Source organism: Mus musculus, chromosome 3 (genome assembly GCF_000001635.26).
Source record: "Mus musculus strain C57BL/6J chromosome 3, GRCm38.p6 C57BL/6J".
In the NCBI taxonomy this organism is placed as follows: Eukaryota; Metazoa; Chordata; class Mammalia; order Rodentia; family Muridae; genus Mus; species Mus musculus.
In genome coordinates, this window is record NC_000069.6 from 15148799 (window position 1) to 15158372 (window position 9574).

The window sequence follows — 9574 nt, forward strand, 5'->3', positions numbered from 1 at the left end:
CAGTCCCCCCCCCTTTTTTTCTCTCTTGGGTATGTACTGTCTACGTATATTCTGCTCAGCAACTCTGTAATGTTAGGGCCAACATTCACCTCTATGATAGGTTGCTCCAGTTTTCCTTTCCCCAAGCCTAAGAGATAATATGATAGAAAGTGACTAACTTTCCTAAGATTTCTGAAGCATAATTATTAGGAGCAAGCTATACACCCACCCCTTGCTGTTAGAGCAATGTGGATGTGTGAACAGCTATGGTGTTAAATTCTCTACAAAAATGAAAGGCAGTCATATGTGGGGAGTTTGTTTTGGGATAATGAGCATTGTGAAAGTAAATCCTCCAGGGCAGGATGAAAATAGTTTTGTGAAGAGAATCATTGAAAATATTTACAGACCTATCCATAGGATAGAAGATGAAGCATCAGAGAAGCAGTCCTAGAATAGTCAACACAACAAATATAGTAATGTTACAAAGGAAGCTTCCCAGAGACTTCAAAGATGTTAGATGCTATGGGGTTGTCAGAGGGAGTGGATTGAAAACATTAGAATCAAGAGTTACCTGGCATCCTGATATAACTGTCTCGTGTGAGGCTATTGCCTGGCAAATACAGAAATGGATGCTCACAGTCAGCTATAGGATGTAACACAGGGCCCCCAATGGAGGAGCTAGAGAACGTAACCAAGGAGCTGAAGGGGCCTGCAACCCTATAGGTGGAACAACATTATGAACTAACCAGTACCCCCAGAGCTCGTACTTCTAGCTGCATATGTAGCAGAAGATGGCCTAGTCGGCCATCATTGGAAAGAGAGGCCCCTTGGACTTGCAGACTTTATATGCCCCAGTACAGGGGAACACCAGGGCCAAGAAGTAGGAGTGGGTGGGTAGGGGAGCAGGGCGGGGGAGGCTTTAGGGAACTTTCAGGATAGCATTTGAAATGTAAATAAAGAAATCTAATAGAAAAATAAAAGAAAAGAAAAGAAGAGAAGAGAAGAGAAGAGAAGAGAAGAGAAGAAAAGAAAAGAAAAGAAAAGAAAAGAAAAGAAAAGAAAAGAAAAGAAAAGAAAAGAAAAGAAAAAGTTACCTGGCAATTGCCTAACATTTCGTGACTTTCTCATTCAGACCTACAAGTGGCAAAAATTACTGGATGACAGAGGAAATAGAAGCTAGGAGAGTTTCCTAATGTGCTTGGGAGCTTCAGCCAGCACCTATACCTCAACCCCAACCCCTCCAAACGAACTTTGGAGCAGCATCTCTCATAGCACTGCAGAACTTCCATGTCTGTTACACTCATTATACATTTCCTGATTCGAGAAGTGATGGAATCTTTCTCACAGTTGTTATAAATATATATTTACACACACACACACACACACACACACACACACACATATTTTTTTCTCAGAATAGATGTCAGCAATGAGAGTACTGTACAAAGAGTCCTTGTGCTTAGTGTTATCAAGAGGCACCTGTTTTGCCTATGCAACATTTCAGAATAGTATTTGTCTTTTTTTTATTATTACGTATTTTCCTCAATTACATTTCCAATGCTATCCCAAAAGTCCCCCATACCCTCCCCCCCTCCCCACTTCCCTACCCACTCATTCCCATATATTTTTTTTTTTTTTTTTTTTTTTTTGGCCCTGGCATTCCCCTGTACTGGGGCATATACAGTTTGCATGTCCAATGGGCCTCTCTTTCCAGTGATGGCCAACTAGGCCATCTTTTGATACATATGCAGCTCGAGTCAAGACCCATAATCAGCTTCCAAACGCTGACACCATTGCATACACTAGCAAGATTTTATCGAAAGGACCCAGATGTAGCTGTCTCTTGTGAGACTATGCCGGGGCCTAGCAAACACAGAAGTGGATGTTTACAGTCAGCTAATGGATGGATCACAGGGCTCCCAATGGAGGAGCTAGAGAAAGTAGCCAAGGAGCTAAAGGGAACTGCAACCCTATAGGTGGAACAACATTATGAACTAACCAGTACCCCGGAATAGTATTTGTCTTAATCAGGCATCTGTTACTGTAACAAAATACCTGAGACAATCAACTTAAAGGCAGAAATTTGTTGTTGCTGTTGCTCATGGTTCTGAAATTTCAGTCTGTGGTTGGTTACTTGGATCCATTGTCTCTGAGCTATAGCAAGGAAGCACATCAAAGAAAAACAAGTTGTGAAACAATGCTGCTCTCCTCATGGTGTCTGACAGAGAACAAAAGGAAATGGCTGCTGCTGAAACGTCTCCTATAGGGTCAAGCTCCTACTGTTTTTAAGACGGCTTCATTTTCTACCATTTCACCACTCAGTCTATGGAATGATGAATATATCAATGGCTTAGTCCTCCAATTACGTCAGAACTGTAGTGATCAGTCATGGCCCAGTGGACACGACTCTGCACACTACTGCATTAGAGACCTAGTCTTCAACACATGAACTTTTAGGAGACATTTCAGAGACAACAATTGCGTCAGGAGCCCATTGAATAATATAATTTTATCCCTGAACATATTGTTATTATCATTGAGGCAACTTTCTCCTAAGACCCACAAGGAAGATGTGTTCTTAAGCAATGAAGTCTGCTGTTTCTTAGGAGCTTGACTATCTCCATTCTTTACAAGTATTTCCAGATGATGGCTTCTGCCAAATTGAAACAATGGAATCTATCCTCTGACTTTCTCAGAAGTGTCCTCTTTGAATAGTGCTACATAGTCACTCTACTACTGCCTCTCACTTCCCCTGCTTTGTATTTCAATGGAAAAAAATCTATTTATCAGAATGTTCTGAGAAAACATTGCATGTAAGCCCAGTGACAATAAACTAAGTAATAAACATTGATCTATCTATGTGTTCATTGGGCGTTGAGACTGAATGAAAGCACTATTCAAGATAAATGTAGGAATGATGGAAATTAAGAAATAAAAATATGTGATAGTGACAGGATCATGAAGAAACAAGGAAACAAAATATAAAACTTGAGATGAAGGGTAACTTCCATTTGTAAAAGTTACAATCCTTTAGGGCTAGAGAGACTGCTCAGTAGTTAAGAGTGTTTGCTAATGTTGCAGAAGATCTTGGTTAGGCTCCCAGCACCCATGTCCAGAGACTTACAACTACCTGTAACTGTAATTCCATAGAACCTGACACCCTCTTCTAGAACATTTTTCACATCCAAACATGCAAGCACACACACATGCACACACACAAATGACGACAAATATAACTATTTTAAAAAACAAAATGTTTTATGACAGACACCAAACATCAACTTTGTTATAACATTTTCAAGTTCAAAATCACTCTGTGACTATTGTTAACTGGGTCTTAACTGGACTTGAAACTTCTACCATTCATCTCAACCTTTTATTCAAAACTCTTTTTCCTGAATCTCAATGTTTGAGCATCTTTTATTCATCTATACCACCCAACTGATGGGGGAGTGAAAAATGGAGGGGGCAAGATAAGGTAGTAGAAGGGATAGTAGAGAAGTACAAAGGGTCAGGAAATTGAATAGAAGCATGTAGCAGTGGGGGATAGGGAACTGGGAAAGTCCCCACAAGAAAGTCCCAGACATCAGCGAATCAAGAGGCTCTCAGGACCCAACAGGGATGACCTTAGCTGAAATACCGAACAAAGGAGAGATAGACCCTGTAAAGACTACCTCTACTAAATAGGCACAGCCCCCATTTGCGGGTGGGGCCACCCACCCATCTCAAAATTGTTAACTCAGAAATGTTCCTATCCAAAGGAAAAACAGGGACAAAAAGTGGAACAGAGACTGAAGGAAGGGCCATCCCATTCAGAGACTGCCCCACTTAGGGATCCATCCCATCTGCAGATACCAAACCCAAATACTATTGCTGACAGGACCCTGTATTTGTCAAGTACTGGTAGAACATCCATACCAGCTCTATCTCTGGTTTTATTTTCTTACTAACTCACAGATCATTCCTTCTACTTCCTACCCATTGCTAGTTTCTCTACTTTTTCAGACTCTGAAGACATAAGGCATGTCCTTTAGCTTTCTTCTTTTTTGCCTTAAACCTTACCTTCTACATTATTTCACTTGCTATCTCGGATTTAAATACGGTCTATCCTGGCAAGTTTAAAGTTGTTTTCTTTTTATAAATAGGCGATACAATGTTGGAAGCATAGGGACATTGCAGCAAGTATAGACACACATCAGGAAAATAACGACACTGTGGAGAAACACACCTGTGGTTCATAGTTTCAGAACTGTATTTGTATCACTAATTTTCCTAACAAATGATCCATTCTTCTATGCAGTTGCACTGAGACATGAACTCATGCCAGTATTACCAAGGAAATCCACCAGTTTGAATCCCAAAGGATTTGTGATTGCCAACAAACAAGGAGGAAATTAGCTTGGCTGACATGTATACAGCCATCCATTGAATATTTTATGAGTCTATTACAAAAAGAAAATTCCAAGTTTCCTATAACATTCAAGTGCAGTTTTGATTTTGAGTCTCTTTTATGGTCCCACAAAATGGAGGCATTAGTATGTTCAGTTTTCATGCGTGAGGAGTCAGACTTGAAGAGAAGTGTGGCAATCTATTCATGAGCATGAATGGCTGAGCTGTACAGTATGCTGCTCCTACCTCCACCATAAATAACCATATGACGTTTTAGTAATGCTTTCACATGAAAAGGAAGACAGCTGCCCTCACTACTTTCTTTCAGCTTTGCTGTGAGTCTTCCACCAGACGCTTTTAGTTCTGTGGGTACTCAGTCTTCACACTGTTCTCAGAAGTTGCTTAAAGACATGAGCACTTCACTTATATTTGATTTAGTTTACAAAACCAAAATCAGGGTTATCGTTAGTATCAACATCAACAAAGCTGCATTCGAGGAAGCCGAGGAGAACTTCACTCCAAAACGAAGTTTCAGAACATCCTATAAAAGTAAACAAACATTACTACTCAATACAGGCAGGGTTTTGCAGCTATTGCACTTATTTATACTGTAATAAAATCCCTATTGTTCCTTGATCACATTTGGGGTAAGATTACTAAGGAATTTTACTCCATGGTTGAGTATATGCAAGACTACATGTAACAGGAGTCCAGCGTTCTTTGTCTTACCAGTGTCCTGGATCAGATTTACTCTGACACTGAGTTTGAATTGGAATTATACTGAACAGTTGGCACAATGCCAACTACAAGTTAGTCATATTGTTACAAAGGAAAGTATGAAAATATTTACTTAATGCTTTTGTAAAATTAGGAAACTGCAAAGATAAAGAAAGGTCTGTAGTAAAGGGATCAACAAAGGACCCAAATTAGATTCTCTAAAAAAGCATTATTCATGGTACCTTAAAAGCCAAGATATGGTTAACCAAAATTCTCATGGTTATTCTCTTTTTCTAAAGCAAGAAAGTATATATACTTCAAGATAAAGCTAGTGGACTACTGCAGATCCATGGCAGATGCGGCATACATCACTTGTGGCTTTTCAGACATGTTTGCCCTTCTTCTGAACTTCTGCTGAAGGGCTGGGAGAGTCATTTCACAGCTCTGAGAGGCTGCATTGCTAGCTGCACATAGCATGTGTTCTGAAACAGCTTGATGAAATATGCTTTGACTGCCAACATCCCAGAGCTGGCAGAGATTCTCACAGTCCCTAAGCCAAAATTGTTCAAAGCCATTCTACCTAAAAGCCTTTGCCTAACAGAGTTTTGCTATGTTCCTTTGCATGAATTCCCTCCGAATAAAAGCACGGCAACAGAGCCAAATAGCACAGAGCTTAAGGTCTTGAGCTCTCTATCAGCATGCATGTTATACATCTTCTGTGCTTCTTAACAACTTTATTAAAGGAAGTAATAAAATTATAAATGGAAAAGATCTAAAGAGCAACAAGTGAAGAAAAACGAAAAGTGGACATAGAGAACACTTAGTTTATATTAGGTATTCTCTGAATGAAAATATAAGGTTCATATTGGAAACCTTATCAATGTTTTATTTAAAGTTTTATTTTAATGAAAATCATATTTTAATGGAAATAAAAGTATAGGCTGCAGCTAACTGTTTATAATTATTGGCTAAAAATTAGGCTTAAGCTTATCACAGAGAGCATCTCAGCCTCTGGGCTCATCGAACACTGTGCTGTGAGAGAAACATGTCACTTTGGTTACTAGTTAAATTAATGAGTATGATTATCATCATTCACATCTTTATTTGAATGTTGGGTAATCATATTATTTTAGTTTCATTTGTGAAGTGAAAATCATATTATACCACCTTGTGTGTAGTTTTGTTAATTGACGCATAGTGATCTAGTTTTTTTCTGTAGATGTGACACAAAGCTCTGACAAAAAGCATCTTAGGGCAAGAAAATGTTTATTTCAACTTAAATGTTCATGTTACAACCCATCATTGATTGAAGTCAAGGCAGAAACTCGAAATCAGTAAGGTAGAAACCATTGAAGAATACTATTTTTAGCTCACTCTCTGACTACCTCTCTGTTTCATCATCTGGATCAAGTTTATCTAGCTTTTACAAATATATCTAAGGACCACCTGCCTAGGGAAAGTGCTGCCCATAGTAGGCTAGAACCTCCGGAAATAATTAATAAGGAATATAATCCCCCACAAATGTGTCCTTAGGCCAATGTGATCTAGGCAATCTTCAACCAAGACTTTCTTCTCAAAAGACTCTAGGCTGTGTTAAGGTTGACAAGGTTGACTAGGATACAGTATATTCCACAATCATATTAGTTTGTGTTTAGAATTAAGAATGAGTTTTTTATATGCATAACTCTTATTAACCACTACAATCAAATATTCTTTGCATCAGTTAGGATCTTAGAGGTTATTTTTTAATAGCCAGCAACCCGTGAATTATAGTAGTTTAAAACAATAAAGAATTCTTTCTACCTTTTGCCTGGGTCAGAGGAGCTTTCCTCATTTCTCTGTCTACCATAGTTACTCATGAATCCACTCTGAAGGCCAATCCTGCTTTACACATGTTTCCACTGTTACTACAGAAGGACTCTTTGGAGGATCTGGCATCAGCAAGTAGCTGCTGATGTCTGGAAATTTACTACTGGCTAAAGTCAGTCAAGGGCACCACCACAGTGCTCAGGAAGTGTTAAGCCCTCACATGATTTGAAGTACAGGGAGATGGGATATTGATGAGCACTTAAAAGTTAATGTGTCTGCCGTTGCTTATGCTAAGTGATCTTCCTATTGATGTTTACATTAGCAAAGCCAGAATCATTTGGAGAAGGAAAAAAAAAAAAAGAATATTTTCTTCCCCAAACTAAAAAATTCTATGTAAGTAAGGGAGAGACGAAGGCAGTGGCAAGGTGCATTTTTCATTTCTTTGTAGTTCTACCACTTAAAGAAAACAATTATACTGGAGCTCTGGGCTTTTATTACTCACCAAAAATGCTAACAGAGTATCTTAACAATACTCTTTGATATGGATCTTATATAAATCAAAATAAAATGACTATCCAAAAATTTTAACCAGAAAAAAATTGTCTTCCTAATCAACAGATAATATAAATTAGATATTAATTTTAATTTTTGTAAAAAATATGCTTCCATGAAGATTAAGCTATCACAGCTTAGTCCCACTCTTCTTCATGACCTCTAGTGTCTAAGGAAATATCCCTTCAATGAACACTGTTGCTCTTCTGGCTAGGTCATTTCTTCCTGGAATCCGATCTACAGCATACCACTAAAATGGCAATTATTTGAAAAAATGAAAAACAAAACAGCAACAACAAAAAAACAAAAAAACAAGACAAAACTCAATTATGCAATGGTATATGCAAGTTCAATATACATTGTGGACCTAATGCTCATTATTAATCCACAAAATACCAAGACACCTTGAACAAGTCCTGCCCAGAACTGTTTTTCTGGGACTGCTTACTCTGTGTGAGCCAATGAGTACGGAAGCTTCCAGACTTCTCTTTTTCCCGTTAAAAAGTCCAAACGTTCTCACTGTGCTTTTCCCTCTGACTCAGTCTTCAGCATAATTTTGCAAAATTGACAGTTAAAAAAAATTCTGACTCAATCTCAGCTCAAGACCAGTTCTTTCCCTTCCATTAGTTGGTGAATATTATAGTTAAGAGCTCAGACTGGGTGTTTCACAGTGCCCACGCTTCTCTTCAACAATGAAGTCATTAAGCACAGTAGCAACCCCCTGCTGACAGACAGAATACACTTCCTTCTTTTTCTTGTTCAGCAATCACAACTTGGCAGGCTATACATGAAAGCACTTTAGAAACCAATTTTTGAAAAATGCCTTTTATACATATTTTAAAATCACATATGAACAGAGCCATGGCCTGCCAAGTACTTACCACTCTTCATGAAATAAAGTCTTCGTTTCATGTACACCTGGTAGGAGCAACAGAGGTGATGGTTGGCAGTGACTATGGTAGCAGATTGGCTGGCTTCCAGTTCTTTGTACCTGACCCACCAAAATCTGTCAGACCACTAGATATGGTTCTCAAGTCCTTTGAGTGTCTGAAATTAGATACATTCTTTTTTTTTAATAATAATAATGGCATTAGTAATATTTGATACAGATTCTTTGGTAATTTTCATTGGTGAATGCAATGTATTTAGTTTGTATCCACCTCCCACTTTCCTCCTCGGACACTTTCTGAACAGTACTCCAGTTTCATACTTACCTCTTTTTCTTTTTTATAATCCACTGAGTATGATTAATGTATGCATATGGATGTAAGACTAGTGCACAGGCAACCCACTGTTGGCCATTTTAAATTTTTATACATACCATTATTTCTTCTGAGATAGCTTTAAGTTTATCTGTTCATCAGAAGTGATCTGCACTTTTTCATAGCAGTACCATGCCTGTTGCTCAGCATGTGACCAGCATGAGTTCATGCTTCTCTTTGGGAGGATCCATGTTCCTTGAGGATGCTTTTGGTTCTGTCTCTATCCCATTCAATTCCTCCTACATACAGTGCAGAACGTACTATACTGGAAACACTTCTACTTTAGATTAAATGAACACATAGATTCCAGGGCTATATATAATAAGAAGGAACAGCTGCCTTCTTCAAAATATATAGATTAAAGAAATGATACAGCCTCACAGAATCTGCCTAAAGTTGCATTCTTCCAACTCTGTTTTACCGAGTGGATATAAAACCTGCCCACAGACTTCTCTAACTTATCTCAGTGGCCATTACTAATGTGACAGTGGTGGACTTTGCCTGCTCTTCATGGAAGCACCAGCCATTGGCTGAGGGATCACCAAACAAGTCAACCTTCCACCTCATTCAGTGTTTATCTCACACAAGTATTTCCTAACAGTCATTTTCTCAATGACTTACCCCATGCTGTCAAGCAGCTCTTCTCCCTGGGTCCTTAGACTGTTTATTGCATTGTAACTTCACCATGCCAACTCTGTCCTTAATTTCTGTTTTCATGTCCATCATCTACTAGGAAACATTGAAGTTGAATGTCTTTCCTAGAGCCATCTCCCTGGCTGAGAGAACTCAGCCTGCTCATAGACCCCCCTGCTTGTCACTCAGCCTCTGCCAGGTTGCTACTAATACAGAATACACTAGCATCCTCC

At 38.7% G+C, this 9574-nt stretch overlaps 1 long non-coding RNA gene across 1 annotated transcript; it reads right to left on the reverse strand.

The window, feature by feature from the left end:
- Positions 1-4213: 4213 nt before the first annotated feature.
- Gm33819 lies at positions 4214-8487 on the reverse strand. Its single transcript, XR_387551.2, has 2 exons — positions 8328-8487; positions 4214-4909 (listed from the first exon to the last, which is right to left on the reverse strand). It is a non-coding gene; the product is annotated as a predicted gene, 33819 (long non-coding RNA).
- Positions 8488-9574: the final 1087 nt, after the last annotated feature.